The sequence below is a fragment of the Triticum dicoccoides genome, chromosome 4A (assembly GCF_002162155.2).
Source record: "Triticum dicoccoides isolate Atlit2015 ecotype Zavitan chromosome 4A, WEW_v2.0, whole genome shotgun sequence".
Classification (NCBI taxonomy): Eukaryota; Viridiplantae; Streptophyta; class Magnoliopsida; order Poales; family Poaceae; genus Triticum; species Triticum dicoccoides.
In genome coordinates this window covers 747,134,107-747,144,654 of record NC_041386.1, presented here as the reverse complement: position 1 = coordinate 747,144,654, position 10,548 = coordinate 747,134,107, and the positions used below count along the sequence as shown (strand labels likewise).

General features: G+C 51.9%; 1 pseudogene; it reads left to right on the top strand.

The window, feature by feature from the left end:
• The window catches only part of LOC119288422, a 16,240-nt pseudogene extending 7,248 nt beyond the window's left edge, over positions 1–8,992 (top strand).
• Positions 8,993–10,548: the final 1,556 nt, after the last annotated feature.

The window sequence follows — 10,548 nt, the reverse complement described above, 5'->3', positions numbered from 1 at the left end:
ACACAATTTACACTGCTGCAGGCATAGGTTAGCAAAACGATAATAACACTAGATGAGACCCGACTGGACATCACAATTTGCGCAACCTAATTAGGTAATCACAAATTTGTTGCCATTATATTACAGAGTAACTGTCGTTTTTGAAAAGGGGAGTACCCCAGCCTCTGCATCAGAAGATGCACACCACCAATTTTATTAAACATGAAAACAAGTTCAAGTCATCGAGTACCAAACAAAACTAAAAATAAAAATAAAACACGCCCACAACGGGTTGGAGACAAGATTACATACCTCATCCACATGTTCTACGAGTGGATCGTCAGCCAAACTGGTTGAATAAACACAGTTGAGCTTCTGTCTTTTATGAACTTTGTCTTTGCCTGTGTGTGTGTCTGTGTTGGTTGTGGGCGTCCTATCCATGCAGACAATGGGCGTGTGCTTATTGTGCTTGTATCTCTGATGCTTCATTTTGAGTCAATAAAGTCTACTCTTTCTCAAAAAAATCTATAAGCAACTTGTTTGTTCAGCAATTTAAATGTGTTAGTGGATATGATGAGTGAAGTGTAAAGTACAAAATCCATATAATTTGGCTTTTTTGAATGTCAGATATGTGAATAGAAATAGATGTGAGTGTGACATGTACTGGTAGTTATGTATTACCGAAAAAGGGTTTCCCCCCGCTTTATATTATAAAGCACCAGACACACGATCACAGGGTAACTGCCGGGGCGAACGGCACAACAAGCCCAAAAGGGAAAAAGAAGAAATAAAAGCCAACAACGGCAGCTCGGCAAGCACAAATGATCCGCCACCGCTGCGCCCTCCACCTTCGTCCCACCACACGCCATGGCACCGGCCCGCCGCATACCAAGCAGCACCTCCAAGAAGGAATGCGACGCCAACGACGCTGCTGCCCGGACGAGTCCTAGGGTTTCCCCTGGCATACAGAGGGGAGCGGGTGATGGGTAGCTCCAACGCCCTTCAAGAAGGAATGATGGCACCCTCAGGTGTCACCGCGTTGGAGCCGGAAGAACCGGCAAAGATTTCTCCCACATCCCCAAGCACCGCTACCCACTCGAACCGGGGCCATCCAACCATCAAGCCACCCGCAAGCACGCGCCACCACGGTCTTGGACACATCCACGCCGCCCCGCTGCGAACACCACCACGAGGCCAAGGAGGCCGGAAAGAAGCGCCAAGCGACGGGAGGAACCACACCGAAGCCAAGCGGGAGGGAACCACCTCCCCCGCCGACGTGCGGGAGGCCCGAGCCCCCGGCGACGTCGTGGTCGCCGACCGGACATGGCAGCAGGGCACACCGGGCCACCCCTGGCCCGGCCAGGTCCACAACGGACCCGCAAAGCCCCGCCGGCCATGTTGCAGCAAGCCGGCACCTGCGCCGCCCGCTCCCAGCCGTCAACGCCGCTCTCCCGCCTCCCGGAGGCCACGCCGCCGGCCCGTCCCACCGCCGGCCCGCCCAAACCCAGATGGGGCCCGAAGGGCCCAGATCTGGGCCGAGCGGGCTGGTTCAGGCCGCGCTGCCCCGCCGCCAACGGCGACGCCGTCGCCCAGTCGTCCACCCACGCCGCGCCAGGATCTCCGCCGCCACGTCGGACCGCCGCCGCCGAAGAGCACCCCCCGGCGCACACCGCCCCGCGCCGGGGAGCACCGAGAGGGGAAGGGCAGGAGGCCGCCGCCGCCAGCAACCCAGGGGCCAGGCCTGGCCGCGGGTGCCGGCGACGGCGGCGGGGAGGGAGGGAGGGAAGGGGGGGCTCTAGAGGAGGGGGGCACCGGAGCGCGGCCGGTCGCCCGCGGGGACGACGCGGTCGCGCGAGAGGAGAAGAAAAGGAGCGTAGTTATGTATTACATGCAACATCTATTGTGTAAATTAAACCGTTCTTTCTCGTCTATGTTTTCTTCAGATGTTTCAATAAGAGGTAGAGGCAGAGAGATGAATGCCAGTACCAGTGTTTCTCTGGGTGCCATGAGACCCCTACTTAAGAAGCTTGACATGATGTTAGGTCCTCATGGATGCAAGCTGACCAAGGGGGTCAATGATAGGTCGCAGCTCCTCAGAGATGATCTTGAAGAAATAGGCTCATACTTTGAAGATATGTTAGAGGTGGAAGACCCTCCCCTGGCGGCCCAGTGCTGGACGAAAGAGGCACGGGAGTTATCTTATGACATCGAAGATTGTATTGACAACTTTGTGCCCCCTGAGTCTCTTGGCTACAAATCTGACCACAAGATGACTCGTGTTAAGATTCCCAAGAGGCTCAAGTGGCAGAAACAGATCGAATATGCAGCTCCTGATGTGTCAGGACATTTTATCTCCAAAACCATTTGTGTTGATGTCATTCGTGCTCCCAGAAAGCACAAGTGGTACCAGCAGATAGTTGAAAACGTATCAGAATTCAGGATCTATGCCCGGGAGGCGATCCGACGGTACGAGAGGTACCAGCTCCATTGTTGTAGCACCTCGGCGGCACGCAGATTTTCAGCCATTGGGCCTATAATGCCAATGTCGCCGCTGCCTTGTGAGAAAACTTGTTCCGGCCTAGTAATTGATGGTCGGATGAGAAAGTTTATCAAGTCTTTGTCTAACGACATGGATCAGCAGCTCAAGGTGGTGTCTGTTCATGGATCTGGATGTCTTGGTAAAACAATGCTTGCCAAAGTGTTGTACAATAAAATTGGGAGGATATTCCATTGTCGGGCTTTCGTTCGGGTGTCCAAAAAGCCTGATATGAAGAGGCTTTTCCGTGACATGCTATCACAATTCCAGCGGAAGCAGCCCCAAGGAAGCCAAGACGCTTCTGATGAACTTCGTGTTACTGCTGAAAATATCAGGAATTATCTACATGGCAAGAGGTACTTATATGCAAATCATATGTACTAGTTGTATTGCATACTATGTACTTATTTTCCACATGGTCCAGAATCACATGTACTACATTAAATCACTACAGGTTGCTCTTTTGTTTTTGAGAAAAAAAAGGCATGTTGATATAGTCAATTTATGAAAAGTTGTTTTTCAGACAAGCTTTACAGTGAGCTAGAAAAGCTTCAGTACATGCATGTGTCGAGTCAACGGACATTAGTATTATTCTTCAAGTCAGCACTAACTTGATGCTGGCAATAACATTTAACTTCAGGTTAATACCATAAGTCCTGGACATGTATGGACTAAAAATTCATTCTTTTCTAGCGTACCTCACACGTAAATATGACATGCGTGCATTCTTGACATGCAGGTATCTAATCGTTGTTAATGATTTATGGGATACAGCAGCATGGGATGTTATTGATCAGCTTTTCCCCAAGTGTAGTCAAGGAAGCAGAATAATAACAACTACACAGATTGAAGACGTTGCATTAGCATGTTGCAGCGATGACCCAGAACAAGTTTTTGAGATGAAACCTTTGGATGATGATCACTTAAGGAAGCTATTCTTTGGCAGGATTTTTGGCTCTGAAAATCGCTGTCCTGAAGAATTCAAACAAGTTTCAAGCCAGATTGTAGAAATATGTGGTGGTTTGCCGCTAGCAACCATCAGCATAGCTAGTTTGCTAGCAAACCAGCCTTCCGTATCAATGGATTTATTGACACACATACATGATTCACTAGTGTCTTGTTTGTCATCAAATTCAACTTCAGAAAGAACGAGACAAGTACTGAACCTCAGCTACAACAGCCTTCCTCATCACCTCAAGGCATGCTTGCTCCAACTTGATATGTATCCAGAGGGCTCCATAATCTTCAAACATGACCTGGTCAGGGAATGGGTGGCTGAAGGGTTTCTTGCTGCAAGTGAAGGACAAAACATGGAGGAAGTTGCAGGAATGTATTTCAATGAAATTGTTGACAGAAGATTCATCCAACCTATGTCTATCAACTTCAACAATGAGGTGATGTCATGCACAGTCCACGACGTGGTACATGATCTTATAGCACACAAGTCTGCAGAAGAGAATTTCGTTGTGGTAGTAGATTACAATCGAAAGAATTTGGCACTTTCTCATAAGGTCCGTCGACTATCTCTCCAACCTGGTGATGCAAAATATGCCAAGATACCAGCAAACATCAGAAAGTCACAAGTACGTTCACTTGGAGTTTTTGGATTATCAGAGTGCATGCCTTGCATTGGAGAGTTCAAGCTTGTTCGTGTTCTGAACCTTCATCTATCTGGCCATCATAATGGTGACCAAGACCTGGCTATAGACCTCACTGGGATATCCGAACTGTTCCATCTTATATATCTGAAGATTGTATGTGATGTCTGCATAAGACTTCCAAACCGTATGAGAGGGCTGCAGTGTTTGGAAACACTGGATGTTATGGATACACCAAGTGGCACTTATGTTTCATGGGACATTATATATCTCACGCGCTTGTTGCACCTCAGTCTTCCTCCTCACACAAACCTGCTGGATTGGTCTGTTGGTGATGATATGAGCCTTTGCAAGCCGAACCACCTGCAGGATCTTTGCATTTCTACACCGCCTTCTTCAGATTACGACCATCTGTACAGAAACATGGATGCTCTGGATTGTTTAATGTATGAACACGGCAGCCTGAAAACTGTAAAACTGGTGGCTCACAGATCGTCGGCTAGCTATGGTGACGCTTCAAGAGCAAGAGTTGGCTGGATTTTAAATAGACCCACCCACCATCTCGAGAGATTTGAGGTCTCAGCTTACAGCCCCGTCATATTTTGCAAAATGCGTTTGTGGAAAATCCAACTTGACAACCTATGCATTCTGAAGATTGCAGTGGATGGACTGTCAGTAAATGATGTTGATATCCTCAGAGGGTTGCCTGCCCTCACTGCTCTGTCGTTGTTTGTGGAGAAGTCACCTAATATTAAGATAATCTTTGGCACGGCTGCAGGATTCACAGCTCTCCAGTACTTGAAGCTGAGGTTCATGAGTGGAATAGCTTGGCTAAGATTTGAGGCGGACGCAATGCCTAATCTCTGGAAACTCAGGCTCGTTTTCGACGCCATCCCCCAAATGGACCAACGACTTGACCTTTATTCGGAGCCTGGCCAGTGGAAACAATATCGACATGGTACTGCATTAATCAGCATCGACCATATGACAGGCCTTAGAGAGGTTTCTGCCAAATTTGGGGGTGCAGCTGCTGATCTGAAGTATGTGTCAAGGATCGGCGTAGTTAGTAATCATCCGAGCAATCCTATAATTGACGTGCAACTGGTGGATTCTGGTTCCCATGGTGATAAAAGGTAGTGCCAGCGGCGAGCTACATGCTTGTTGTAACTCTTCAATTCTTGTACGTAATTAACTGTTCATGGTTGTTGTAATCTGCATGTTCCAGGTATACTTTGCTAACAAAGACAATTTGCCATCATGCTTCAGGTGATAAATTATCCGTCAATTAATTTGTCGAGTTTTGTCAGGAGCGGGAGCTGATGGTGGTGGAGAGGTGTCATGGAGCAATATCATTGGTGTGATAGGTCGTGACCTCTTCATCCATTGCCTCCACCGCCTCTCCAGGTGGGAATATGGCACCATCGCCTCCCTGAACCACGATTTCAATTCGGTGATTCGCAGCGGGGAAATCTACCGCCTGCGTCGCAAGAATGGGGTAGCGGAGTGTTGAGTAACGTGATTGTATAGGAAACATAGGTTAGACTAGGAAATATTCTGGCTTGCCTTGTACTCCAAGTAGATCATTGTACTCCTATATATATGCCCACGAGGCTCAAACAATACAACAACAATTCCACCAATCCCTCTCTCCCTTCTAACATGGTATCTATCGCAAGTCGATCCTAAACCCTAGCCGCCGCCGCTTCCGCACCTGCGCGCCGCCCCCGGGGCGGTTGGCCTCCATGACCGCCGCCGGGGGCCGCGCCGCCCGTACCTAGGGTTCGTCCGCCGGCCGTGTTGGCCGGCTGCCCTAGAGAGTCTTTTTCCCGATCCTTTGATCCGGGTTTTCTCTCTCTCGCCAGTCACTTTGATCGGCGTCTACTTTTTGGTTTTCCGGTCTATGTGATCCGGTTTGCGTCGCCCACCGCCGCCGTCGACCCCGTGCGCCTCTACTCCAACACCGGCACGATTGGCCAGCTTCTTCACCGACTCGGCGGCCTCGCGCATCGTTCGTGCGTCTGCCCGTCGGTCGACCCGACGCGGCGGCCTCGCGCGTCGTCCACGCATCGGCCCGCCGGTCGCCCCGACCCAGCGGCCTCGCGTGACAGGCAGCCCTCAAGGCCGTCGTTCGCGCGCCGGCCCGCCCGTCGATCTACGCCGGCCGTCACCGCCCTGCTCCGACCGGGACTCCTGCATCACCCCGACCCGGTGGCCTCGCGCCATGCGGCGGCCAATCATAGCCGCCCTGCCGCCTGTCGCTGCCGGCTTCATCTCGGACTCCGCCGCCACCACGCCTCCACCGAGCGGCGTCCCCGACCTTGCGCGCGATCGGCTTGATCACCCGCTCGCCGCCGCGATCCGCCTCATCTACGCCGCGCGACCGACCTGGCCCGTCAGTTAAGCGCGCCTTCGCAGGTCCCGTGAAGATCGTCTCCGAGTTCAGCGCGCCCCTCCGTCGATCGAGCAACGGGCTGCCGCTGCGTCGCCCGTCGGGCCGCAGCGCCGCCGCCCCGTGGTTCTTCTCCCGGCTGCACCGACCCGCGTCACCGCTGCGTCGCCCCTTCGGGCCGTAGTGCCGCGGCCCACGGTCTACCGCCGCCCCGAGGCCGTCCACTCCAGGCCGTCCCCGTGGCTGCACCGACCCTCGCGCCTCCGCTACGTCGCCCCGTCGGGCCGTAGCGAGCGTGGCACGCGGTCCATGCCGCCGTCTCGAGGCCGTCCACGCGGTTGCACCACCCCGCGCTCCGCCGCTGTGCCGCCCCTTCGGGCTGTAGCACCGCGGCCCGCGGTCCCTGCGACAGTCCCGAGGTCTTCCGTCGTCACCCCGGCCTGCCCGCCGCCGCCGCGTCGCCCCTTCGGGCCGTAGCGTCGTGGCCCGCAGTCCATCGCCGTCCCCGCGCGTCGACTTCCTGTGGTATGCGCCGCGCCGTCTCCCTTGGCGCGGGAACACCACCATCCACGCCGGTCTTCGTCATGCTGTCAGGGTTCTTCGCCTACGTCGAGCACCGCCGCCGCACTCCTAACCTAGCCGCCGCCGCCTTCAGGCCGCCGCTGCCGCTCTTCTTTGGCCGCCGCCGCCGCTACCTTTGTAGCCGCCGCCGCCGCCCGTCCACCCCCTTCGTCTTCGTCCAGCACCAGTTCGTCGCCAGCGTCGCCGTCATCTACCCCGACCGCTTCATCTACTCCGACAACCGCGGGCGACATTGGCCCGGCGCCGATTGGCGCCGCAACCGTCGTCGAGTCCTTCTCTGTTGGCCTCTCCGACTTCTCCGACATGGTGTACAGCTCGTGCAGGTCCCTCGTCTACGCATGCCCGGTGCTGGCAACACCGCCGCGTGCCTTCGTCCACGACGTGTCCCCGGGCCTGGCAAGCCTGGCGCGGTGCTTCGTCAACTTCGTCTTCGTCCGTCTACGCATGCCCGGTGCTGGCAACACCGGTGTGTGCCTTCGTCCACGATGTGTCCCCGGGCTTGGCAAACGCGCCGCGACGCGTCGTCAACATCATCTACTTCCTGGCGCACCACTACTTCGACACCACTGCGCCCATGCTAACTCGGCGCCCCCTTGCGCCCGCGGCTCCACGGCGACTTCCTCGACACCGGCTACCCCGACTCGACATCGACCACGGCATTCTTCGCACGGCTACCTCGACCACGGCTCCACCACCCACGCTCTCGGCTATATCGACAAACGGCACAAAGGGCTACCGCCTGCTTGAGCAACCTCGTTGGTTTCCACTCCAGCCACGACTCCGCGATGCATCGACCGTTGCGACTGTGGGGGGTGTCCGTCGGCTTGCCTTCGGATTCTTCTCCAGTCTCACCGTCTGCATCGCTACCGTTGTGACTGCGGGGGGATGTTGAGTAACGTGATTGTATAGGAAACATAGGTTAGACTAGGAAATATTCTGGCTTGCCTTGTACTCCAAGTAGATCATTGTACTCCTATATATATGTCCACGAGGCTCAAGCAATACAACAACAATTCCACCAATCCCTCTCTCCCTTCTAACACGGAGCATTGGATCTACCTCCCTGGCCGTAATCCCCACGAGTGGGAGGCTCATGACCCGTCCACTGGGCGCTGGATCCATGTGCCCAAGATGCCACCGGCTCAAAACGTCATCTGGGATTCGCTGGCTATAGGAACCGAGCTGCTGCTGTTTGGGGAGGGCTGGCGGATGAGATATAGCATCCTTACCAATTCATGGACAGGGCTAGTGGATGAGATGAACACCCCGCGGTTCTCGTTTGGATCAGCAAGTGTTGGCGAAAAGGCGTATGTCGTGGGAGGCGCTGATTATTATCGTAATGTATTGAGCTCCGCAGAGATGTATGACTCAGAGGCACATACTTGGACACCCCTTCCCAGCATGAATAGGGTTAGGTACAAATGCTCTGGCGCGTTCATGGATGGCAAGTTCTATGTGGTCGGTGGTCTTAACAGTAGCCACGAGGTATTGACATGCGGTGAGGAGTATGACTTGAACCGGCGGTCATGGAGGGTCATCGACAACATGTCTCAGGGGCTCAACAATATAGCCATGGGTGTTCCTCCGCTCATTGCAGTTGTGAAGAATGAGCTTTATGCCGCTGATTACAGTGAGAATAATGAGTTGAAACAGTATGATAAGCTGGACAATAAGTGGATCACTCTTGGAAAATTGCCTGTACAGTCTAAGAACAAAGATGGCTTGGACATGGGTTTCCAAGCGTGTGGTGACCGGCTGATTGTAATTGGGCCTCCAAAGAATTCTAGTGATGAAAAGGTGGTTGAGCTTCATTCATGGACCCCGGATGGGCAACCGCCTGTGTGGAATTTGTTTGCCACATGGTCATACAGGGGCAACTGGATTGCGAGCGCCGTGATGGGTTGCTGAGTTGGTCTACTGAATAAAGGTTGCTGAGTTGCGCCTGTGTGGCTTTTCACTGTTGATGATTCAACTTTGGCTGCAACAGAGGCGCATGTCTTCTCTATTATCCATCAGGTGCGCACCTCATATTCTGTAGTCTATTTCTTTTTCCCCAGTTCGCTACATGATATGCTTTTGTTCACTTCTGTTATCACCCTCTGAATGGTAATGATATTATTTGTGATGGTCAATTCATGGATTTGTTTGACTGATACTGTGTTTCTTTCCATATTTCCATGTAGTGGCTGCTGGAACGTCTGCCTCTGCCTCATTCTCAAGTCTGCTCAAAAAGAGAAGACATGTATGAGTTTGGACTTTGGAGAAAGTGCCAATTTGGTTTTTGATTTGCTAGCTATGATTTTCTTGCTTCAATTTGGATTCCGGAAATGTTATTGTCAGTTACTATGACCCAAATTTATCTCTACCGTAGCATGCTACTATCAGTTATTTTTGAACATCAAATTCAGTATGTATCTTGCGTTCTTTTCTGTTCAAATTTTCTCAAACTCTGAATAAATAAAGTTATTATTTGGAAAGAACCACATGAGTATCATTTCGTATTCGCTCAGGTGAATATGTCGAATATCTTCTCGAAACGGTTGTGTGGATTTCATCTTACACGCACAGTGGCAACGTGTCACAAGACTCACAAGCATGCAATGCACCAAGCGAGTCCGGAGTCCTGACCACAACTCAGTGGTGACACTACTATCACAACTACTGTAAATAGTTCGGATTGCCTCCTATGTACAGATATCCTGTAGCTAAGAGAGAATGGGGGATGGAGAATCGACAATTTCGCAGACGTAGATATCGCTACTGCTTTTGAGAGGGCTCTCCGATCCAGTAAGACAGCAACAAAGATCTTCTCAGGATTGAATGGCCCAGATTCATGATCGCTTATTTTGCCTCTTCCATCTCATGCCTTTAGTGATGGACTGTATCTTCGCTAACATCTCCACAGTACCCCTGAATATAATACCTGCGGCATCAGCCCCAGAGTCCTTCTGAAGTCTGAATCCCTTATCCCTGAACTCATTTCAATCGTGTCTTCTGTATTGAGGAGAAAATAACCAAAGATATGGCAAGGTTTTTCTGTACTGTTCAAACGCACCTGTCCTGATGTATTTTTTTCCTGCTGCATTTACATGCTTTGCATTTTGGTTGCTATAAGAACGTTCAGATTAGATAATTGGCTGTTTCCTCTGCCTGTATCCACTTTAGGCCTTTCTGTTCAGTCCTCATTGCCAAGCTTCAAGATAACTATGTATAGTGCCATTGTCTATTTTGTGGTCTGTACTCCGTTAGCTGCATTTCTTGTGAGTTGTGACACTTAACACATTGTGATGGTGCCTAAGATGATCATCAGTCTACTGTTTTGAAATGGTATGCCGTAGTTTTAGGAGGCAACATCTCTCTCTGCTCCCAAGTTGACATAATTAGCAGCATCGTCATCAAGGGATCTCTGGCAGGTAAGCTTCGCAGCTCAACTAATGATGATGATCATGAGACAGGAGATATAG